Source organism: Argiope bruennichi, chromosome 11 (assembly GCF_947563725.1).
Source record: "Argiope bruennichi chromosome 11, qqArgBrue1.1, whole genome shotgun sequence".
Lineage (NCBI taxonomy): Eukaryota > Metazoa > Arthropoda > Arachnida > Araneae > Araneidae > Argiope > Argiope bruennichi.
The window spans coordinates 25,272,827-25,300,045 of record NC_079161.1 but is presented as its reverse complement, the minus strand read 5'-3'; the positions used below and the strand labels follow the sequence as shown (position 1 = coordinate 25,300,045).

Genomic DNA, 27,219 nt, shown 5'->3' with positions numbered 1-27,219 from the left:
ATATTTCATTTAAGAACATTCTTTCATAACGATTGATTAAGTAATTTAATTAAGTTTACTCGAAATGGCAATGATAAATTTTTCGAACGATTTAGTCACTATTCTTCAAAAAAAAAAAATGTTTTTATACTTTCTTTAAAAAAACCCATTAAAGTAAATGCAAACAATTTTAAAAGTTCTGCCGAAACTTTTGATAAACATCAAAAATATTTGTCCGTTATTTTTTTTTAATATCACTTCCAGTTGCTATTTTGAATATTATGAAAAATAAATGCATTTAAGAAATAATAAGAAAACTGGATGAATTGTAATTTAATATATAAATAAGAATACGAATATGGAATGTATGTATTCAAACGAATTTCAAAGTTATTTGAAATTCAAGTCATTTTATTCAACGAGATGTGGTTTACCACTTCACAACACTAACGCAATTTTGAATATCCTGTATTTTTGTAAGAAAGGTATAAAATTACATCATTTTCCTTGCGTCATGGCATCATTTTTATTATTGTTATTATTCTTCCTCAAGATTACAATAAGTTTGAGAAATATAAGGGCAAGATTTTAAGAAAATGTTGGCACATCTTTAAATGTAAAATTAATTTTGTTAATTAAATATTTTAGCTTCAACCGTAATTACTGAATTTGATATTTTTTTCCTTAAACGAAGAAAACTCTTTCAAAGTCGTTTTCATTTATTTTGCTCAAATTTTATTTATTGTAAATAAGAAAAACAGACGAGAAAAGATAGCTTTAGTTTAAAGTTACCATTTCTATGTAATTATCCCAAATTCGCAACGAGTTACGTCAACTGCCAACATATGATCCTGCAGTGCCCAACTCTAGGAAAAGACCTAAGGCTGCAATCGACAATATTTATATTAATTTTCCGTCTGTAAAAAGATCGAGAATATCTAACTCCGTTGCCAATCTGATGGATTAAAGTTTTTCAAAATTATTTCTGTTTCGGCCTTAGGTAGCTACACGCGTGAATTTTTTTTTTTTTAATTTTTTTCTTCTTTTTGAAAATAAATAAACCAAAATAGTTAATTAAATCAGACCCCCTAGTAAGGTGTCTGATTTAAGGGGTCTTCCGAAACATCACGACGTTGCCGTTGTATTTTGATTTAGAGGTACTCGAAAATTACAACTCTTGCGCATTCGCGATAGCAACAGAATCCATTATTTTATCCGACATATAAAAATTATCGTCTGTTGTGACCTATGTAATAAAAAAAGGATCTTGAAAATCTTATAACCTATATTTGTTGCTCGAAAAGTTCCGGTTACATTGACTTGTCAAAATTTCTTAGAAAACCTGAACAAAGTTAACACTTGAAAAGAAAAGATGAAAAATAAAATTAAAAAAAAATGTTGGTTGAACAAGGGTTCAAGGTCAGCCCAACTTCCTGCTCGAAAATCTCTCGTCAACCTCTTTTGGCAGACGATTCACCTTTCTGAAACCGCTGCCTCGTGGCCTACAGAGGGTGCCACAAAGACATCAATAAAATCCGCTTTCCTTCCCCCCCCCCTCAACTTTTTTTTTTTTTTTACTAGGTCTTACTAGTGACCACAATGCCAAGATCCGTGTCTTATTACGTCAAACAACGATTGAATGTCGAAGTGTTTCAAGAAGATTTGAAATGTTTGGTAAAAGGTCATTTCAAGTGTTTTTATTTCATATTTTCCACACTTAAAAAACATGATATTAGCGCACTATAGTTGTGGAATAATAATATTCAATAGCGTGAAAAATAAATAAAAATTATATAAAAAAAATTACATTAAACAGTTGTATTTCGAAAAGAAACGATGCTCAATAAAAGAATAAGGGAGGTAGTGGAGCGGAGGGGGAGATTCGAATTTCTAATCGAAGCATTATAACATAATAATAATTTAGACTTGATTTGTGTATCACGTATTTTTGAAATTTCCATTTAATTATATAACAGCCATAGTGTCTGTCCATATAAAAAAACTATTAAAAAGCTATAAGCACTATATATTATTAAATCAATATAAGCCCTATATATTCTTAAATATACACTATTTAAATATCTATTAAAATTAGGGTGGAAAAATTATATGAACATAAAACTGATAATATGGGAAAGCTCATATTTAAAATGATGGAAAAATGGTCTTTGAGCTATAATATTCTCAGGAAATATGAAAGATATACGTTAAAAATTAACTAGTGCAAATTAGAACAACAAAGACAGTCTTATTTATAAAATAGAGCAAAAAATATAGCAAAACGATATTAAATTGAAAATTCCAATATTTAATCTTATTCAATCACATGAGAATAATCAAAATTTTAATCAATTAACTGCTGAAATCTCCCTATTTTCTATATTGCGATGCATTAGATTTTAGATAAAAATTGAATAGAAAAAAAATACGAAGGATTCAAAACTAATATTGCATTACCATATTGATATATACATATTGATAATTAGACATAAATGCGCCATTGTTTTTTTTGCCAAAGCATGGAAATTCAACAAAACTGTGATATCGAATTTTTTAATAATTACATTTTTTTTTCTGTGTATGCTTTCACATACAAAAAAGTAAAAATGAAACGAAATTATATTATAAAACCACAAGAGGTTTAAAAAGATTGACAAAAAGAAAAATAGCCACAGTCCCGATTAGATCTGCACGTACGATCACGTAGTATTTTTTAATCTTGTCCTTGGCCTTTAATAATGACCACATTGCCAGAATTCGTTTCCAATATCTCAATGACGATTTTAATCACTGTGTTACATGAAGATTTGGAACATTTCATAACCTATTATGTAGCAACTTCAAGCTACGTGATAGTATCAAATGTTTTAATAAAATAAGTAATTGCCAATTAAGAAATAATTAGATAAATTTCTTACGTGTTTGATGATTTACACTTTTAATCCTTGAATTTATCGAGTCCATTGTCTTTGGTTCAGGAATAAAAAAATCCATAAATATCGAGTACAAATGTCTTCAGCACGCGTGCTTTGATGATTTTGCAGTCTTTAACGCGTGTTTAAAGAACAATAAAAATTGTTGACGCGGTTGAAATTCTGTTTTTCTTTATCGCTTAAGCCTTCTAACATAAAGCTTTCTATTAGACACTTCCCGATATATAAAAGAACGAAAATTATGAAAAAGCGATCTAAAATTTTAAGAATATTCCGCTTTTTTTATCGGGGAATTCGATATTTTAATTATTGTACTTGAAAAATAAAGAATTTTAAACTTAGAAAATATTTATTTAAACTTAAAAAGATGGAACAAAAAGATATAAGGTATATATGAACAACGATTGCAGACAAGTGAAAGGTTTAATCTTGGATCTAATATTATTTCGGTCATATTTCTTGAGTGTAAATTTGAGATAATAAATAAATAAATGAACGATAGTATTATAAACAGAATTAATTGCAATTTTCAAAAATGGCAAGATGCATACTCAACTCTTTAACCAGATCCTTCATATCGATACTAACAGAACAACGTTTGATCCACTCCAATTCTAGACTAAACCTCACAGTTAAGACAACAGTTTCACAAAATTCAGATTACAATGAAATTTTTTGACATGTAATGGGATTACTTTTTGAATACGTTTATAAACAAGTATAATTTTAAGGTAATATATAATTAATTTGCACAGTCAAAATGCCAGATTTTATATATCTTTTTTTCTTAGTTATTCTCGATAACATGAAATTTAATAAATAAAATCAAATAATTTTTCATCCATAGCAATTAATCTAAAAGTACATTTCCAAAGATTCGAATAATCCGGAACAGCGAACATCGCTATTAATCATTAATGGAATGAATTAAAAAAAAAAAAAACGCTGACTTCTACACTTTAACAATAAATAAAGTTTAAATTGCGACCTAGCAAGCTTTCAAGTTGATAATGATCTGCGATTCCCTTCAGAAGTTCCGGTTTTTGTAACCATCCGCTCCAGTTTCAACCATTGTTAACGTAACTAAACACAAAAACCAATACTTCAGTCATGAAAACGATTTAGTTTTGGTTCTGGATTTTCAATCATCCTTGCATTTATCTGTCAGAGAAATGTGTCAAACTATTCAGATTCGAATCTGAGAAATCATCACGAACCGACTTTTCTTTTTCTGTACGAACAGAAAATTGCATTTTAACTGATGAATAATGCGAATGTTTATCTTAAATCCACTGTGTTTGGAATGTTTATCCAAGAGTTCAATCCAAAATTCAAGTTTTTTTTAATGCAAAAAAAGAAGATAATGCTTTTAAAGAATGTGATCTGATATTTCTCTCCACATTGACATATTTTTTATTATTTGCGAACAATAGATATTGCGAGCAATTTGTCAGAAGTCTTTCCATTTTTTATCATTGGTAATAAATAGCAGATGATTATTTTTTTAAATGTATGAAACAATTAGCAACATTACTTCATTTTCTGTTTCAACAAAAAAATACATTTTAATCTAAACAAGAACAACACAAATATTTATCAAAAATTAATCGTTTGTGGAAGGATTAATTAAAAGAAAGATTTTAAACATTAAAAATAGTAATATTTTTAAGAATTTGTTCTGATTAAACTACTTTTTCTAAAATTTTTATTAGCATACAGTAACAAGAGTTATGAAGTGGTTTAAAATTATTTTTACGATAATAAAAATTATTTATCGTAAGATTTATTTTACATTTTATTCTTATCAGGCATCTTCATAAGAGATCAACGGTACATGATAAATAACAATTATCAAAAGAATTATTTTCAAATTTATATTTTAATTACATAAAAGTATTTGATCGCGCAACTTTGTAAATTCAATTTTAAAAAATAATTTGAAATCATGTATTTTATCATTTAGAATTTCAAAAGATTATTTTTATAAAAATTGAGGGTTGTTGAGGGTGGTCTATGACCACCATAGAAACTCAAAATATTTCATAGATTTTTTCATAATTTACGCCATTAATGTGAATAAAACATTTAAAATTTCGAAAATCTCAGCAAAAATCTTTTCTGTATTTCTTAAAATATAAAGGGTATTTAACCGGTCTATAATAGGTGAAAATTATCAAATACTCAAATACAAAATAAATATAATGTTTAAAGAAGGTCAGATTTTAAAGTTCATTCAACTTTTATTCAAATACTATTATTATCTTTTGCCAGCATTTAATTGTCAAGAAATTTCGAAAGTAGTTAATTAAAAATATCTGCTTTAGAATGATTACTATACAAATTGCTTTATAAGTTAGTTATTAAACAAAAATACCATTCTCTTATTTTCCTAAAATTATACTAACATTATAGAACAATAACAAAAAAAAAATCGTTTGCTTCGAAAATCGTTACCAATTTGTTTATAACAAAATTTATTAATTTAAAAATTGCATCGGTAAAAGACAAATTAGACACTAAAACCAATCGTCTCAAATGATTCAGTATTTTAATTAAAAAATATTTAGAAACTGAAAAAATATACTATATTTAATTCTAGACAGTTTAGCAAACAATTTAATGTCACGTCAGTATTATGTCGGAATGTAAACAAAGGTAATGCTAAACTGATCATATATCCCTGATCAATCAGAACAATTCCGATTTTCAGCTTTGTTTTATTTTTAATTAAATATTCCATATTTGTCGGTTTTTATTTTAAAAACGCGAATCATACTAAAATAAAGATTTTTTTATATGTTATAAAATGTAATAACAATGAAATATATCTTATTATTGATTTTTTTCTTTTGTATATATTTAAATTTTTAAAGTTAGTTTTTAAAAAATTTTGTTCCAGATTTTTAGTATGCCTTTCTTAATATGATTACCGTGCAATAAGTAAGGAAAATCTTTCAAATTAATAATAAAATATTTAATTCTTTTTATCTCTTTCTAATTTTTAAACTTCATAACAATGAAATATGTTATAAAATGTAATAACAATGAAATATATCTTATTATTGATTTTTTTCTTTTGTATATATTTCCAATAGATATTTGACTTCTTTATAGTTTATCATTTAACTAATTTGACTTTATTTTGAATGCATCGAATTATCGCATTCTAAATTAAAATGAAGTACTTTGTAAACATTATAAACCGTTTTAAAAATTGAGTGGAACGCAAAAATATTCCCAATATTCTATGGATTGTTATCTGAATCAAAACAACAATATATTTTCAAAAATAAAAGTGTTAATTAACAGAGGTTGAATAACAATATTTTTGTTAAGCCTCAAGCAGCAAATATCAATCACAAGAAAATATAAATTGCTACCAATAAAACATTGAATTTCAACACTGTTTTCTAATATGTATTATAAAATTTATATACAACGATTAACTGGCAAAAAACACATAGACTAACTAATAGAAAATACAATGACTTACCGGAATCAAGAATCCACAAATGAACAAAATACGTCCCAGGTTACTTAAAATGTCCGGTGAAAAAAAACGGCAGCACTATTAGTTAGATACACAGCACACACCTGGCGATATCGTTTGGAGATGCAGCTCTGATCGTCTGCGGATTCGAACGAGAGCTCTCAGCTCCGGGAGAGGAAGAGAGGGGGTCACGTGACACAGCGGAATAAACAACCGCAAATTTGTGGAATCACGTGACGGCAAGGGGCGAGAGAAAAAGAAGTTCCGCGGAAAAGTTCCGTATTGTTCTTCGGTTTCGATTTATCTGAGCGTGCGCAAGGTCAATGTCCTCCCCTCTTTTCTCCCCCTATTTCTCTTAGATAAATGAAAAGTATCATCTGCTACTTAAAAAGCATTTATCTGTAACCGTGTTCGTAGTCATGTTTTTGTTCTATCTCGTTCAAGATTTTAAAGGATTTTGCATTTAATTGCAATCGATGAAAGCAGGGATGTTTCTTTTTTGTTTTCCTTTGACTTCTTTTAAATTTTTATAAAAGAAGAAAAACGTAACTGCAATATTTGAAAGAAGATTTAGAAAGAAAGAAGAAAAGAAAGAAGAAAGAAAGAAAGAAAGTTTATTTATAAATATTTGAAAGCTATTTATCTATTTTATTACTTAGCTACTCTAAAAATTTTACAAATAAAAGATTATTATTAATTGTATTATGCAATTATGATGTAATTTTATGTTTACAAAACAGAGAATTTTGCGTTCGAGATTATTTCCACAGGAAATCTTGAGTATGAGAAATGTATGTATGCTAAGCATGTTTGGTTGGTGTGGAAATTTAAGGATTGGGATCTCAGATGATTCAGTATTTCTGTTATCTATCGAAAGTTCAAAATTTAAACTCTTTCTTCAAGTTTTCTGACATGATAATGCTAATGAGTTGGATACATGCAACATGCCAGATTGAATCATGCAAAAATAGATCTACTGAGAAAACTAGAGCTACTAAATTTGATACGTAGTTACTTCTTAAATAGTAGGGGCTCTCTGAGAAAGAATTCTTCGAAATTCTAAGTAGATTTTTAAATAGATTAATTTCCTGTAGACAAATTTTGTCAAAAATTGGTATTGAATTGTACAGTTCGGTGTGAAGGCTCTATACCAAATTTTATGTATTTAGCTCAGTTTTTTTTTTAATTATCGTATTCAATTTAACAGATAAATAAAATTCCAGATAATAGGCCGCAGCTTATTCCTAGCTTAACAGTAAATCTCAACTTTACAGTCGGAGGATTCCAGGTTTGAAACTTTATCCCATAAACGAACCCTCATGTAAATGTGTCTAGTGCATGTTGAATATTAAGTGGGCAAATATCCTCCCTTTCGGTATGGAGTGGCAATTTTGAAAACGGCGTGCAAGTTCAGGTGGTGCATCTAATCACGATTCAAAATTACTAGGTATGCCCCAAAATAGCTCTCTTGTTGTTTCAAATTGGGATTAAAGACGACCAAATAAAACTTGGATATATTTAAAAGAGCAAAATTCATCAATAATTTGATCTTGGCATTTATAAGAGATAAAAATACTTTCTCAACATTTACTTGGTATTAAAAAAATATGCATATAGATATGAAGCTCAAGTTTTATCATGGGCAACTTGAACCAGCACGAGGTGACGGTAAATTATCGATCGAAACCGAGCAAAATCCGCGTGCTTTTGGTCACGTATCGTGCATTTCAAATAGGTTCTCAGATTTGTTGGATCCGATGTCATTGTTTCTTTGTGACGTGTGTCGTAGATTTCGTTGGAGTAGAATTCGTTGCATAAGATTTTTTTTTCTGAACGAAGAAATTAGCGGAAACAACAGAACAATAATAGAAGAATAAAGAAGAATGAGATTCAAGTATTTTCAATAAAAGAAAAAGAAAAGACTGTTATATAACGGCGAATCGTGATTAATTATTTTGATAATCTATTCGCCCTATTTTTTAAAAAAAATATATTTGTCTATACACATAAATAAATTTTCGAATTACACGAACATAAATTTAGTATAAGTAATAATAAAAGCAGTTTATTTATAGACAAAGAATTAAAAAAAAACATGAAAAAAATACGAATATTTTTAATGAATAATACAGAGTTCCAAACGATTTATTTTTGATATGCACGCGAACTGATTTGGAAAGTAAAACGTTGCCACTTAGGGAATAGAAATTGTTCTTCCGATTATAAATAAGAAAAAAAAAACTAAAGTGCGACAATAAATAAATTATGCGGATTTTTTTTAGGCCAAACATTATTACTTAATTAGTATTTTTTCATTCTTCCATTCTTGCTGTAATTATTTGATTACACACTTTTATTTAATCACAACTGTTTTATATTCATAAAGATGGAATTTTTGATTTATTCTTTGTTGTCTAAGTGGGTTTTTTTGGGGGGATATTTGGGTTTTTTTTTGGGGATATTTATGTATTCGCCTTACAATCCACTTATTTTTATTATTTTCTATCTTTAATTCTCAGCTTATTGATTAGTTTAGCTAAAGTTTGATTCTGACAAGAAAATGATTTCCAAAATCTATGTGTTTCTAATAATGAATCCTAAGAACTAGACAGCAGAATATAATTAAAATAAAAAGATATTTTTAGCACACTAATAAAAGTGGGTTTTTACATCGTTTTTTTAGTAAATTTATTATAAATACAATTTATTATTTTAAATTATATCTGTTAAGGTAATACCAGAAATAAAATTTTAATCTAACATGTAGCATTACTTATTATAATTTTGCATATTATTAAGTCTTGATTTTAAGCATTAAAAACATTACCATATTTTTTTAATTTCACTATATTGTAATTTCACTTTTTTATTTCTTCACAAACTACACAGATATTAAATAAAATCCTTCTCTTTTTAGCTTTCAATAATGGGAGAAAATCATGCGATTAAATATTTGATAAAAGAATGAAAACGGTTTTAATTTCAGAGCAACAATCTAATCTCAGGCTAAAAAAATATTTTTGAAAAAATTGCCAAAATTCAACAAAACTTTTCGTGAATATTAAATTGATATAATTAAAAAAGAAATTCTTTAAACTTTGAAACTGCGTAAAATGCATTTTTGTGCAATAATGATTTTGGAACTTAACGCGGAAAAACAACAAAATCCTGTTTAACGCTTGATTTATTAAAATTTCAATTAATTTTTAAAGAAAGCTTTCCAAGGTGCACATTTCCTTCCTGCAAGATGTAGATGTACCGAATTTGGAAGCTATAGATCAAAATGTCTAATTTATAGAGCAACAATACGCACGCATTAATCTTTATTATTAGTTACTTTATAACTTTTCTTTTTGTATCAACAACATGTATAAATAACATTTTAAGAGAAAATTTTTACTCGATATATAGAAATCTTATTCGATGCACAGAAGCTATTTTTCCAAGCAGCTACAAACCAAGATTTTTGATAAAAATTCGACATATTGAGATTTTTGATTTACAGAAATTCGTTATAGGGAGTTCCACAGTAATTTGTCTATAAAAGCAAATGGTAAAATAAATTAAAATCTATTAAATCTATTAAAAATTTCTCAATATTATGAAACGAATTAAATGAAAAAGTATTTCTGATTTGAAGCAAGTCGTTAAATGCATTGAATTAAATTTATATTTATTTCTTTTTAATTTATAGTTTATATTCTATTTTACTTTTATTACTATCTGTCTGAATAGGTGAAATTATTTTTTTTTAAATTTCACAAATTAAGGTGGGAGTTCTTTTTATCATCTTTATTTCTTAACTTTGATTTATTTATTGAATTTATAATACACATTCTTCAATTTACAATAATAAGAAAAATATGACGACTTATTACTTTTTTAACATAGCATTTTTTGGCAACATTCCAGCTTGATGATTATTTTGAATGTTATAAAATGAATTGTTTTCAAATCTGGAACAGAAAAATTACACAGAAAACAATGACAGAAACAATTCTGATGTTAATGATTTGATTAAATAATATTTTAATCTATTTCATCGATTTCAAAAGAACACGATTTCCAATTAAAAGATAATTATATAATACATCAAAGCAATCATGTAACATAGCAAAAATTCAAAAATTATCCCTGATTTCACAGCTGTTAGTTAGCCCCAAAAACAATACATTCGTTTCGTTTCTCATTGAAATATCAGCAAATAAACCATTAAACTTTACCAAACGATTTTAAGAGCCGGAACTGGCGCTAACAAGCACCTGCTTCGTTTTTAGGTCAAAACTCAAACGAATTCGACCCAGCCGATGGAAAACGGAGCTTATTTCACAACATCGTATAGCAAAGGACGAAAACCTGGGTGTAAAAAGTGTTTATGTATCCTGTTATAGACAGTGAGTCAGCTGACAAAACCTCAGACGTGTCATCTATGATCTAATCTTCAATATTCCATTTAGTATTGACTGTCAATTGTCACTAAAAGAGGATTTTGCGATCGTTTGGAATATAGGGCACCATCAAGGCTGACAAAAGAGTTTTTGTCATTAATTCGTGTCCAAAAGAGAACCATAATCCTTAAAAATAGAATCATTATTAGCTTGTGTGCTTTCTGAGAGGTACATGTCCGATTTATTATTGAATAGGCGCTTTGGCGACTGACTGATTCGCCTGTAATGCAGGTTTATTAAATTTTTTACACAAATTATTATTATGATTCTTCCAAAAAAACATTTTTAACATCAAATTGGGATAGATAAGAAAACCATATTATTTTATTCTGTACTTGAAACTTTTCTAATAGACTATAGATTTCTAAATACGAATAGCATTTTGCTTTTTACAATAGCATAATTTCTGATTCTTCCTATAAATTCCGTACATGCGGACAATCAGACAAGCAAATTGCCCTTTGGGGGATTTTACCACTAAAATTTGATAGACATATTTGCAATTTTACTTTAAAAACTAGTTCAGCGTTAAAAACTTACTAGATTTCATTCTTCTAACTCGTTCCGTTTCTGATATATTATGCTCACTAACAGACAGGCGTAGTTTTAAAAGGGAACTTTTCAAAGAAACTGGCCCGCTTTTGTGACACGTTAAAAATAATTTAGATAATGCCGAATGATTTTCATCAATTGCTTATCATCTAGACTGTTAAAACTGTAAATAATTTAATTATGAACAAGGTTAAATCTGGAATCAAATTTTCTGACGATTATAATAATATCTCTTTGTTTTACTTTGTATATGACAAAGTAAAATTGAGAATCTGAAAATATCCTGTTTCCGACTTCTACGTATAAAGAAACGGAAATAATTTCATAAAAACAACTTTTTCGGAGAACTTTTCAAAGAAACTGACCCACTTTTGTGACACGTTAGAAAATAATTTAGATAATGCCGAATAATCTTCACCAGTTGCTTAGCATCTAAACTTTTAAATCTGTAAATAAACTAAATTATGTACAAAAGTTAAATACAGATGCTTGACCTTATCTTTTGAAATGATAGGGGTTCATCTTTAAGATAATTCATGACACAATTAAAGCAAGTATTGATGCCAAGTGGTTGAGCTAATATCAACCCCAAAGGCGATAAATCGGGTACAGTACCTTGAAATCAAGATTAACAGAAAGAAATATTAGGTCAACAACAATTTATTCTGTTCAACAGCTTGTTCTGTTCTGTTATGCTAAAATATACTTAACATTTTTTATTTAAAAAAATAAACAACAAGATATGAAAAAGCATCAAGGACTTTTAAGCGTGAATTTTTTTAAGTATTTATAAAAAATACTTGAAAAACAAACAATGAAAGCAAACAGTTAAAAACAAACAATGAAAAATACTTAAAAAAAAAAAACAATGTTCCCAATTTTTTTTCCATCACATATCATGTAATTTTAAAGTATGTACTCTATAAAGTAAATGATAGATTGATGGAAATCTGCAGTACTTACGATATAGGAGGTAAAATTTAGCATTTGTTGCCACTCTGCAAATGGGAAAAGTTTTCTTGTATCCTACTTTTCAATCAGAATCCTTAAAAAAAACAAAAAAAAACATTTTAAGTTCAGTTAGGAGTCAATGAATCACAAAAACTGGTCATAAAATATTTTCCAATTTCAAGAAAAAAAATTATTTTTCATTAAAACTGAAAATACAAAATGCAGTCAAGCTATTTTTTAATAAAATTCAATAATCGCACTTTAAGTGTGCAAATCAATTATTTTTACTTGAAATCTCAGTAAAAGAATAAAATAAAAATATATGCTATTTCACCCGATCTCAAAATGAGAGGGAAAAAATTACGACCCTTACTTCATCTACATTTCAATTTAAAAGCACTTTAAATTTGCATGTTGCATGATATTTTGTTTCATGTGCATAGCATAATAATATAATCAAGAGAGGAAAGGAATATCTTCCCCAATAATGCCAAGTTTGAAATATCTAATTGTATAAATAATGTACAAAATAAAATAATAGTAATACAGATAGTCAGTCTGCCTATTACCCATGTATGATGTATGGTATCCATTCATTCATGTGAGCGAACATTTCTTTCAGTAAAAAAAGCATGATTCCATTTATCATATATATTTTTATAGTTGAAGAAGTAGAAAGAAAAACTAAATTATAAAATTGTTACATAAATATGGCAACAGTGTGATTATTATAAGAATACATATAAATTTTGAAAGTAAATTTTCCTTCGAATAAAAGATTATAAATTGCAACAGCTGCTTTAAAGATAAATAAAACACTTATCACAATTTTCATTCAAATAAAAATAGAAAAGAAAAATGAGTAAGACACTTATCTAAAATATCATTAAGGAGTTCACAAATGATAACCTATCTGAACTTTGCAGGAATAAAAAATATAAATTTTTGAAAAATCCGCCAAACGATATTTATCTTTCTGATATAAAACGATGAAAGCGATTTCTAACTGTGAAACCAGGCTTGATTATCAGTTATAAATGACGTCATTAGACGAAGAGTAGATTATTCATTTTTATATTTCTTTATAGCTCTTGCTTTCTGCGTAGCAACGAGGAGAAAATGTAGTACGATTTACGGGAAATAGCCTCCTCAACTTTCACTTTTTTTTTTATTTTTATGTTTCACTAATTTATAATTTTTTATTATTTCAAACTTTCTCTTTGGTTTCCAAATGGTTCGTTTGAATACTGGTTTTGTTCATTTTTCTTAAATCTCTTATGTTCTAGTTGGACATTCATGAAATCCTTATAAAGGTATTTTGAAGATCAAATTGTTACAGAGGCTGCAATAGCCTTAAACGTTTTCTATTTGTCGAGTAAATGGACCTTTCTAATGGAATGGATTTTCATAACATTGAAGAGCCATTAATAAGGAATTATTCTAATAATATATTTTCTAATTACACATTGCCTTTCGCGGTACTGTAGTTTTACTTTCTTATTCATTATATAAACTGAGACGGGGAAAAAATACTTCTTTAGCTTTCATTAATAGAAAAAATTACACGATTATTTGGCAAAACATTGAAAACGGTTTGGATTTCAGTTGAATAATAAAGTCTATTGTTGAAAATAAAACAAAAAATAATTTTAAAAATTCAAAAATTTAGAAAAAAAATTACAAACAAATAAATTATTATAAAAAAAGATAATTTTTTGAATTATAAAACGAATTTAAAAATCATTTTTATTCAATTATATCTAAGGAAATAACTAAAAAAAATGCTATACTTAATTTTTAATTTATTAAAATTCTTATTAAATTTCGGAAAAGAATAATTCTGAAGTACACATTCTGCCTTTCTGATTGCTTGTCCGATTTCGTGTAAATACAACAACCCAAAACAAAATTGATAAAATTTGGCATTTAATTTTATCACCATTATTGTATAAATATATCAAATATTGTTCAAATTCACCAAACAATTGATTACCTAACAATCTGTCTTTTTTGTATGCATGTGTAAGGCTATAATTAAAAAATGCGACAACCTAGAAGGATTGAAGATTTATATTAAATTTATGTAAAATAGACCATGAGAAGAGTTTCATAAATATGCATTTGATTTTCTTTACTGTATGATGAAGCTAAATATAAAATGCGACATATTATGGAAGTATTGGAAAAAGCTGATAAAGGAGATCTTTTACAGATTTAATACATTGAAGATAATCTATTGTGAGTTTAATATATTTTTTTCCTCAGAATTGACTCAAAATATAATTGTATATGTGTTCTTTCACAAACACGACTATAGCTATATATAGTTCAAAATATATTCTCTATGTAAATTTATTATGCAAAAAATAAAGCAAAAATAAGAAAGTAATGTAAATAAATAAATAAAATTTCTTACGCTCAGCGCTTTATAGGAATATTAATTTATAATTTATTAAATAATCTCCAAACGATAATTCTTTCTTTTTTTTCTTTTTAATTTCATTGTAATTGAAACAAAAACAATTTTTTTTCTCGTTTACTTGTTTCAAATAGTAATATTTAATTTATGATTTATTGAAAAGAAGGAAAATAAATTTTTCGTTCTAAAAGAAAGTATCATTTTATAAGAAAACAATTAAACCAACATTAAAAATCAAAACTTCCATAAATCTACAAACGAAGATAAAAATGGCTGATATAAACTACAGTACACTCCCGATTATCCGCGGAATTGGGTGGCGCGTCCGCCGCGGATAACAAAAATCGCGGATAATCCGAAAAAAGCTAAAAACGGATATAGCAAAAGAGAAAACAGCCATTCCAACTTTGAAAAATCGTTTTATGTACATTAAAACGTAAAATAAACAGCAGGAAATGTTTAACTAACGCTTAATATTTTAGTATATCACTCAAAACTAACCTAAAATGCATTTTGTTAATGAAAATAGAAAAGCGCTTTTTACTTACGAGAGGCGTCAAGGATACACAGAAAAATTAATACATATGTACTATTTTAATACTATTATGTATTATATAATTGCAAAAGCATAACTGTAAAACTGCACCTTTTTGAAGAAATCAGTCATTTGTGTTTGCTTCTTGCTTTGGAAGCATTTTCTCTTTGCTTGGAAGCAAAAAAAACAACACTTAGTGCGGCAAGCGCGGATAATCGGGAGTCTACTGTATCTCAAAAACAAGTCGCAAAAGAATCTGAACACGACAAATGTATTCTAGAATGCTCTTCTTGGATATAAAATCCAAAATTCTCACGTAATAATCTCAACCACCCGAACAGTTAGACTTAAAATCAATATTTATTTCACTAAGTTGGACAGTCCACATGCAGAGAACGCATCATTTCGAACACATAAGATGCAATGAAATCAAACTGAGTGCCTGTGAGTCAAGGTTATAAAAGATCACTCTTTCTCCAATGGGATGGAACGCGATGAATATTTTCATGACAAAGATCGTGCTAGACTCATCACAAAACGCATATCTTTATCGTTTATAGTAAACACGTGTTTGTAATAAATTTCTGATGCTGCTAAATTTGGCGCCATAATTTAGATCTGCATCATTTGATGCCATTCTGTTGAAGTTACATTTCCAACTTTTGTTTGGTATCAGAATAAATCAGAACCAATATTTTTTTATTTTTTTTTTTTTTATTTTCTTGTATACGAAATTGCATAAAGACAAAGTATTGTAATCGTAGAAAAATTCGAATGCGAAATATTGAATACGAATCTCCCCGTTTCAGATCAAATTTTTGGAATATTTTTTTTTTATTTTCTCGTACAAGAACTGCATAAAAACAAAGTATTGTGATCGTAAAAAAATTCGAACGCGAAATATTGACAAATCTCCATATTTCAGATCAATTTTTTGGAATATTTTTTATTTTCTCGTATATGAAATGCATAAAGACAAAGTATTGTTATCGTAGAAAAATTCGAATGTGAAATATTGACGAATCTTCACATTTCAGATCAAATATTTGGAATTTTTTTTTATTTTCTCATATAAGAAATGCATAAAAGCAAACTATTGGAATCGTAGAAACCTCCCTCTTTATTTAACACAAACTCACCAAATAATTGGAAGTATAGAAAAAAGAATTAAAAAAAAGTGCCAGGTTGGCGAAATGTGCAAGAAAGAGGAAGGATTAATAACTCCCCAACTTGGATTTATAATTCATGTGCAGAAAATAGTACTTATGTAGAAAGAGAAGTGGAATCAATCCACGTGATATCACTTGACAAATATAACTCTATTTTGGGATCTTGCTAATGTTTTCACTTTGGGAAAAGAGGATTCTATGCTCGGTACAGAACTCTGACGATGGGCAACTGCGCATGTGGCATTAGTGTATATATATATATTTTGATCGTTCTTGTTTGAAATTTGAGAGAAATATTGAGATAATCATCTTAAAAAATTTAAAGCGTTAATGGAAATAGAATGTTGGATATCGAATTTTTAGTTTCAATTTTTAAAAATATTCGGGAAAAGTGATTAATTTTTAAAAATCTTTTTAATATTCACCAAATTAAGTCAGAGCCCCCAAACAAATTTCTTTAGAACTACAATTGTTTTCTCTTTTTATCAGTTCAAAGATTTTTTTTCCATACGATCATTAGAAACCATACTACAGGTAAATATTCACAAAAATAATCATCCAAAACATCGCGAAATATGAAATAAAAAAAATTCTACATTGAAATAAAATTTTTTGCTTGGAGATATTTTCTGCCTCCATTACGACTACGTACGAGCCAAATTTCATGTCTGTAAGTGCGACAGATTTGTCTGGACACCGCAGACACGCAGAAAGATACACAAATACTTTCTTTTATAATTATAGATGGTGTAAAAGTCAGTTTAGTGCAGTTATGTTTACGAGAGTTACGGCAGAAAAATGCCATAATAGCGGCTTTTATTTAAAAAACCGCTATTAATTAAAAAAATAATGACTACTAATTAAAAATTTTTAATTCAAAAATTCCAGTTAAAATTTTTTTTAAAAATCACTCTGAAATGCACGTAATCATCTACAAAATAAATCTATGGTAAATTTGGTAGCCTTCAAGTAAAACCGTCTGTCTTGAAAAACGTCAATTTACACACACATATTCTTTTTTATTATTAATAGAAATCAAACCCGGATTAAGCTCTATAGAGGCGCTAAGGCAATATAATATTACGGGTTCTTTTTTTTCACCGTCTAAATTTATTATAATTTTAATTAAATATTTTTATACGAAATTTTTGAATAAGCAGTTTTTAATTGACGTATATTAGGATAAACTGAATTAATGAACATTTAATTGAGGCGCCCTCCATCCATTTGGTTTTTGCGTGTCACGATTAAGCAAAATTAGATTAAATTTCTTTTAAAATTTGCTTTTAATTTCTGTATATAAAATGGTAAAAATTTTTTAACCCATTCTAAACCCTTCAATTCAATTCAAAAAGGCTGTCGATTTGTGGGAACCTGATTTGCAAGTGACTTTAAAAAATTTAAATAATAATAATAATCCTAAGAATAATGTTCTAAAATTTAAGCAATATTTGTCTTTAATTTAAATATGACCAAGCATATGACCATTATAAATGAAATGAGAGCATAATTCTCATTCATTTCATTATAAAAGAAATAAATGAGAATCTCGGGGCCCTACGAAGTTAAGTGATCCCCTAGTCAATTGCCTACATTGCTTGTTTCAGGTATCCGAGACTATGTGCGGAGGGGATTTCTTATAAAAACCCACTTTAATATTTATAAGAATTTTTTTATAAATATAAGGTTAAAATGACGAATAAAAACGAAATTATTTAAATATATATGTACCTTTCGAAGAAAAAACATATTTTGACGCAAATTTTTGCATTTATTTACAAAAACTATCATTGTTTTATGAGAAAAAAATTGTAACAGTTTTTTATTTTTCTTCGTAACATTACATGTGTAACATACCTTAAAATGTAACTCACTATTATGTAGAAATTATGTTCAAAAATAAAATTTTTGTGTGTAATATAGAAAATTACCTTTGAAATTTTAGATTCTTTTTCAACAATATTTACATTAAACAAACATAAAATCATTTCTAGAGCATTCAGCTTCAAACCCACAATTCATTACATTCTGCATAACATAACGAGCACTTCATTTCATTATGATATTGGGATTATTTTTTGAAATATGACGATAATCGTATAGTAAAAATTATGAAAAAAACTCGCTCTTCAGAAAATGCACTTAAAAGTTCTTAAAAGCTCATAAATAAGCATCACTTACGTGCCAATTATTTGTTATAACTTGGCTTCTAATTGGAATAGAGATAAAATAAATATATTACTGGAAACAGAAATGTGCCAATTTTTTGAAATTGTAAAATAATCATCTATACTTATATAAAGCTCAATGTGAGTGTGTGTTGGCTCTCTACAGGCCATGTCGTTCGACCTACAGCTACCAAATTTGGCACATGCATACCTTGGAGGTCGGGAATGTGCACCTGGGGTCCCTTTTTTGAATTTTTAATTGGAATTTTAATTATTAATTAAAAACTAATTTTCCGGCCAAAAATTTTTTCATTTCCCCACCACCAAATGAGTAAAGCTTCAGTTTTTTTAACCACACTAATGAGGATAGGCTTAACATATTTTCGGCCGATTATTTCAAACGATTCTGTTTATTTTCTTAGAGTTTCATGCATTTAAAATTAAACATTGTCAATTAATTGATCTGTTCATGATGAATATGAGAAAATTTGTAGAAAACTTCTTGAGATATTATCGTTTCAGTAAAAAATGTTCTTATATTAATTGCAATTTAACCATTTCCACTTTAGTTTAAAGCATAAATTCTACGTGAGCTAACAGAAAATTAGAGAGATACATATTACGTTATGGCTGAAAGCCTTTATAATATTATGAAGGAATTATATGACTATTAAAATTTGAAGCTTTAAAATATTTTGATGAAGAAGCTATTAAAATAGGAGTTACATAAAATATTTAATTATTAAAATTTGAACGAGCATTGGGATTGGCGAACCGGCTGTTCGCCAAAGTCGGCTAGTAATAAATAAAAATGCAAATTTCCATCTAAATTTATGTTTTCAACGTAGTCGGATATCTTATTAAGCCGAGTCTGCTAGGGGTAAGTATAGAGATATATTGAATCAAGTTCGCAACAAATGCTTCATATCCACTTTTGTTTTCATTGAAAAGTAAAGAAAAAAAATTACTTCCCCTTTTTTCTTCTATCAATAGCTGGTAAATGAACCAAAACTTTCACTTTTTTTTATGAAACTAAATTATCAGCTCAATCAATTAAAATCCAAAAGTGAAAGTAAGCGCAGGTGGCAACGATACATGATGCACTGCATAAACCTGCCACTTTCACAACGGCTTTATTTTTTTTCTTCCTTTTGTTCGCCGACTATTGTGTTCGATCGCGAAAGCCTACCCATTCTCTTTTGTTCAGGTAACCCGAAACCATTTCCTCTAACCTTTCTTCGGAAGCCGACCGAAGCTATTCTCCCGTTCGAACATTGGAATTGCATTTCCCAGATCTAGAATCACTCTGCGTGTAATTACTAGACTGGGATCGTCTGCCATGGAACGTGAGAAAGATGGCAAACGATTTTTACGATTAAGGTCTTTCTTATGCGAAATTTCCAAATAAAATTCATTTTCTGAAAGTGAAAAAAAGAGTCTAGACATACTGATGTTATTCCGACAGAATGTTATAGTTTAAAAATATTGAATAACAAATTTTATAACTATTAAAGGCAGAGGATTTTTCACCCTTCCCATTTTCTTGTATACTTCTCTAGATATTTTTAGTTTAGTTACATTAACATCCTGTTTTAAGGAAACTCTAGGGCTATTTAAGGACGGACCTCATTCTTTTGAATTTTTGGTCAGATGACGAGGATTACACCTGAGCTGGCAACCGCCTATCTACACCACACCACACCAGCGGAAGGACGTTTGGCCATGACGTATTTAACGTGCACCAGACCCGCTAATACGACGGATATTCGGTGGAATAGAGTCACGAACCTGAATTCCTAGGGTTCCGAAGCCGAAATCTTACCACGCCACCACGGCCTATACTTCTCTAGTAATAACCAACTTCGAATTTTTTCCCCGAAAATACATGGGAACAATGGATTTTCCTCTAGTGTGGTGTGAAAGTATGTATATGGAGTACCACCTCAGGTGTAGTGCTCATATTCTGATCACGATTCAAAATTACGAGACATATTGAAAATAGTTATTATAACTACAATCAATTAATTAATTTTACACCCCAATAATCATCAGTTCATATTAATCATAAATTCGTGTTAGTAATATATATATATATATATATATATATATATATATATATATATATATATATATATATATATATATATATATATATATATATATATATATAATCTAACGTACGAGAAATCTAGCTTATTACTAATTGTCGAATGGCAGAAGTCAAATATAAACGGAATATCATACAATATCATAGTCAAATATAAACACAAACACATTTCAGGTTGCGTCATTAATCGAACATTTTTACAGCTGTACTGTCCAAATGCTCAGGAACTGCAAAATATTATTTGTTGTCTTCTAGAGATAGTTCCTTATGTCATCAAAGAGGATATTCAGACGAAGGAACGAAGATACGAAATAAATCAAGAAACAGACTTAAAACAGAAAGTACAATCAAGTGCAAAATTAGGCTTTAATGTTGCCAGATAAGTAATAATAGTAAAACTTAAGATTAATGTATGGTTTCTCGCCAAACACCTAAAAATCGTGCCAATCGTCCAAAAAAAAAAAAAAAACTCTCTAAAAATCTGCAATCCTGGATGTATACCAGAAATGCTAATAAACAACTGCAATACAAAACTGTCACAATTATATTTGGCGAGAAATAGCAATTTTGGCGCAAATATATTAATTTTTAAGTCTGGCTGCAATCATTATGACTTACCTACGCAAATTGATGCTCATATCTTCCAAAACAATTATCTTATGTAAATTCTTTTTATATTATCTTTAAAAAAATATTACTTTTTTATGATATAAATTTTATTTTCGTACAATTATTTATTTAATCTTAATATTTTTAATTTAATTTGATAAACTATCGGAAACGATGTTTAAATGCTATGATGGTATTCAAACAAAAAAAAAATCTTCATCAAAATAGAATTTTCACTTCCGTTTCTATTTAGTAATTAATATATACACTTTGTAATATGCACTTTGTTTAAAGAAATACATCTCATATTAGTAATTAACAGCCTAAGAACCCAATAATCTGGAAGAACAAACTGATCACCAAAGGCAGCTAGTTATTATAACTACGCTAAACTAATTATTTCTCATGTCCTAATAATCGCCAGTTTGTCACCAAAAATTTATTAACAATATTCCGTAATATATCTAAAAACGAAAATGGGACAATTCTCATGAAGTATACATCCCCATGATCCAAAACCAGCTTATCTCTAAGTAACAGGTGTTTTCCAAAGGGACATCTGTTTAATGCAAACACAGCCAATCTGCTCCGCAATGATTTTTTCTAACTGCAACCGTCATCAATCTGCGCACAACAAACAAAATGGAATTTTTATGTGTTTAATTAACAAATGGATTGCTTGTGGATGATACGTACATGAAGCCATGCAGACAAGAATGGCGCCAGGCTTGCTTTTTGTGTTCCTATTTTTATGTCACGGAAATTCTGCTAAGGTGTCCATATAAGGATTATTATTCTTTAAGATTAGTACATAAAATGTATAAAAAGTTCTATAAAAATTAAACATGTTAATTGCTAATAAAATGTGTGACGCAAATGAAGAAATAAGTTTACAAAAATCAGATCGCGCACAGTTAAGTTCTATCAGCTGCAACATGAATTAAAATTTACTTGTCAACAAAATCCAGCCGCAATTTTTAAACTCATAATTGATTAAAGTGGGCGTTTATTTGTCTCGTATTTTTCAGTAAAAAAAAAATGCTTTTATTATTTTTTTATCATCGTTCACGATGTTGGCCAAGTTTCACAATTTTATGCGGCAAAAGTGAAGACAAACATTTTTTTTTTTTTTTTTGAGTATGAGAGAAAACGCAAGGAAATTACTTTTGCTGGTTCATGGTTTTTTTTCTTGTTTTTTGTTTTTTTTTTTTGTAATTCGTTGTGCTTTATTTTATGTATTTTCTTTCATTTGTGTATATTTTTGATATTATCGTTTTCTTTCGGGTTTTTTTTCGCTTGGTTATATAACTGACTTTAATTGTGGTTATATAACTGCAAACGAATAAAAGTAAATTCTCAATAAAAAAAATTATCAAACAAATAAAAAAATAATTTTAAAAAATTAATTATTTATAGATATTTTGAAGGCATAAACTGAAAGTAAAAATTTGCTTCTAAAATCATAAAAATAAAATAACGGATCGTTGTTTAGTATTAATTACTTTACGTTTGAGTATTTATTTTATATACTCATCGTTCAATCTGGTTTACAAAGTAAAGTTTTACTTAATAGCCATTAAAGAGTCTGGAAAATCCATTGAGTTGAAAAACTTAATGAATACTTATATTAACCTCCAAAACTTTCTCACATATTCTCTAATAAACTTGTTATGCTAGAGAATACCTTGCATAGCAGTGGCATATAATAGCTACGAAATATTAATCTTTGGCTTGAATTTAGCATTTTTACTTAATCTATCGCATCATAGTTGGAGAGTTATTTGACCATTAATCCCTTGCATGCAGTTAATAGTATCCAAAAATTGAATTTATATTCAAGAGGAGTTTTTTTTTGTAACCGATAGAACAAAATGTGATACAAAACTACACTTGTAACCACAAAAATCCCATACTTAATTTGATATATTAAGCGACTCCGAATTATCGCGTTTATATGTTTCTAAAATTACAGACAGTAGGTCCATCCCTTGTTGAATTTGGCTCGAAATTTCACAGGTGTCTCGTTTGTATATATTAATTCTGCATATCGAATTTTACCCATCTAGCTCTTTTGTTTGGCAGCTATCGTGTTAAATTATATTCGCACAGAAAAACAAATTTGTAGATTCGAATAGAAACCTACAAATTTGGTATGAAGATCGAATAACAAATTTCATTCGTTTAGCTCAAAGAGTTTGTATCTTTGTCAGTGACAAAGATACAAACATTTTCCAAAAATGTGTTTTTTGAACTCAGAAAGGTCTTAAAAGTGGAGATTCTCAAAATCTCGATTTCGAATTTTTTGACGATTACTATACTTTTTCTATACTAAGTATATGAGAAAAGAATAGCAAAGATTATGTCGGTTTTATCAAATTTAGCACGGAAAGTTTGTTAATGTTGTAAATGTATATACATACGAGAATTTTGGAAGGTCAAAAATTTTCATTAGATATTTTTAGTTAAAATAATAACAAACATAAAAATTTTAGTTCCTAAATATTCCAAAAACTATTTTATTAAATCAAAAATTCAAACTACCATCGAACACTTTTAATATTAATAAAATTTTTAAAAAATTAGTAAGAATTTGTTCATAAAATGTATAACTTTAAATATAACAAACAAATAATCTTTTATGATTATATTTTAAAAAGCAAAACAAAAGTATTTTACTAAATTATTTTTCATAGAATATCTAGTTCTTTGATTCCCAAGCAGAAAAATTTTAACCACTGATTTACTAAGAATAATGAAAAACAAAATATTATTATCGAATTATTATATCAAAGAAAAATAAAAGTTGTTCAGACGCTTATTAAAATAATAAAAACAAAAAAAAAATTAAGAGATAAAAGCATCTCATTATCATATAATTTACTATTACTTCATTTATTAACTCATCACGATTTCTATGCAACTTCAGATACAAACACATAATAAATAACGTAAAAAACAAAACAAAATCTTTCTTCATGAAAAAAAAATTATTAAAGGATTTAGCCAGAATTTGAATATAAATATTGGAATTTTCCAGCAACTGTTTCTTTGCGAGTCAATTTTTTTTTTTTTTTTTTGTCTCAAATGTGAGATAACTAATCTTAAGGTTCAATGATCATCTCGTAATTTGTACTTTGTATTCAAACGTGACTGAATATTGTCTTGCTTTTATCAGAATTGTAGCAGGATTACTAAAAATTTTGTGAATAATAATCGTTGTGTAAAATGATTACATTTTTATAAAGCAAAATAATAATAATAATAATTGTCAAAAAATAAAAATTAATAACGATATTTGACCTTTGTATAGGGATTAAATTGATTTGAATAATTCATCAGAATTTTATCTATTATCGTCTGCATTCCCAGGGGGGGGGGGAGAAAGAATATTAACGTGCAGACGATTTCGAAAAACGAAAAAGAATATGGAAATTCCGCTGTAAAGGCCGTATTGCAAATTATAATTGAAAATATATAACTTGACTATTCTCGATGGAATATTTATCTTGATAAATAAAGTGTTCTTGGACATATTAATCTCACGTTTAGTCGTAATTTGCTGGATTAAGAAAAACAAAAAGAAAATGAATGTATAATTTAGAAATTTAATTACAGAATATGATACAGAATTTACTTTGATAAATCATACATATTTCTAAGAATTCTTTTTATTATTATTTGGGTGTTTCTAACTTTCTTTGTACAATAAAAATGCAAAATGTGTTTCAATTTATTTATTTTCTTTCAATTTATACTTTTCAAGTGACAAAAAAAATAATAAAAAGAGTTTAATGACAAGTAATGGTATATGGCTTCTGGGCTTTGATTTTCTTATTATGTACTGCAAATTTTCTATTATATGGCGCTGCAGTGGCGGATGAAACGCAAAGTAGCGAAAAAAAAAACAATAAAAATTAAAAAGAAAATATTTTTCAATAATATTTTTTCAAATAGGAAACATATACAATAGTTATAATGTAATAAAAAGTAAATATCTGGTGTTTTTTTTCTTTTCAGATTTTTGACTTTCTTTTCATTAAAAAAAATGGCCGCATCTTTTGGCATTAAAACACAATTTTGCAATTATAATTTAAAATTTGTAAGTTTTTTGGAACATTTTGAAATAATGATAATAATCTAGCGGAAAATCGAAAGTTTTAAACAAAAAAGTTGAAAAGTAAAATTTCGTACTAATTTTCATTTCATTTCATAAAATATTTCGAATCATTTTAAAATGATGTTCAATAATTTACACAAGACGTATTAATTTTTTCCACAACCTTTTAATCGTTAAAAATTATTTGAATTGACTGATTTAATTTTATTGAATAAATATTTCAAATATTTTTAATCATTTTTAGCTCCACAAGTTTTAAAAACCAAATGATAATGCTAAATTGCAAATAACGTGTCTAAATGCAACCAACTTCCGTTTTGCATTTTAACTAACATTTTTAATCTGCTGTCTCTCTTTAAAATATAATATCTCGATTTATGATGAAATTACGCAATTAATTATTTTCCGCTTTAGTTTATAATGCAAGTGCAAGTATCGAATAATTAATATAAATAAAATTCATTTTAATTATCTATGTATATAGGTTTCACATTTCTATCTAAATAAATGCCCCGAATTAAATCAAATTTTTAATACTATCTATTTAAGACCAGAAAAAGAATATTCTCAATTTTTCAAAGTGCAAATATTAATTAGATATTCAATTAATTAGACACTAACAGAAATTTTGTGGCTTTTATTTTATAATATCTTATTATTTTTATATTGATCTTAAAAGTAAAAATAATTACCATTTAAATGAAACCAGTATTATTTCCGAAAATTTTTTTGCTAAATCTTTCGAAATTTAATAATTAATTAAATAAATGCATACGATATTTAAAGAAGGAAATAAGAAAGAACGTAAGCTGTTCGTTGCTAAGTAACGGTGAAACTTTGAACTACTCCAATTTCATTCAATTCCTTCTATCAGTTCACACTCTCCCTATATATATTTACATACCTTGTTCGAATTTTCAGTCGTTAATAAAATACTTTTTATTCATCCACTCAAGTTCAACTACATTTTTTAAAACTTGTAGTGGATGACACTTGATATTAATACAGTTTTTTCAAATATTAATTCATTAATTATTAAATTTAATTAATTAATTTTAGTTTTATATGGGAGAAAATAGTAACAAACAAAAATAATAGTCCAACACCATATATAGAAAGGAAAATGGGCAATTGCAAGGAAATTCGCTTTCTCTTTTGCCACTTAATATTGCGAATCTGTCATATGTATATACATATTAATATTAATTATAATTATTTAATAAAAAGTAACTAAAGTAAAATTTTTCTTTGTTGATCTAAATAGAAATTGACTTAAAAATTTTTTTTTACATTACTTGTTTTTATTATTACTCTTTTATTTTCATTACAAAATTTCGGCAACGTTTACATTTTTTTTAAAGAATTCGAAAGTTCACTAATGAAAATGAAACGACAGATAGCGAAAAAATTTTCTGTACTGTAATATTCTATATAATATAAACTTTTTCAATAAATATAATTTACTGGAAAAATGTTTGCTTACAGACATATTGGAATTTTGCCGAGTAAACATTAGATTTTATTTACTTTTTAATGTGATTCATTGTTAAATTTTACTCTTTAATGTTGACACATAAGCAAGTTTCTAATGAAATTTTTGTGATTAATTAATTAAATCCTCAATTTTTCATGAAAAAAATATTGAAATTTCGTCTAACAACGCTTGATGTTTCAGCATAGAGAAAGTAGAATAAGAAAAAAGGAAACTCTTTCACTTTTTTTTTCAAAATTAACAGCAATTA

The 27,219-nt window shown here is 27.5% G+C and overlaps 1 protein-coding gene across 2 annotated transcripts in view; it reads right to left on the bottom strand.

Annotated features, from left to right (window-relative positions):
• The window catches only part of LOC129957203 (sodium-dependent transporter bedraggled-like), a 196,193-nt gene that overhangs the window by 62,100 nt on the left and 106,874 nt on the right, over nt 1-27,219 (bottom strand). The window contains exon 3 of one of the 2 annotated variants that reach the window (XM_056069419.1): nt 12,366-12,447. The gene's annotated coding sequence lies outside the window, so the exon portion shown is untranslated. Of the gene's footprint in view, nt 1-6,405; nt 6,547-12,365; nt 12,448-27,219 lie in introns of those variants that run through there. The other variant, XM_056069417.1, reaches the window with a different exon arrangement.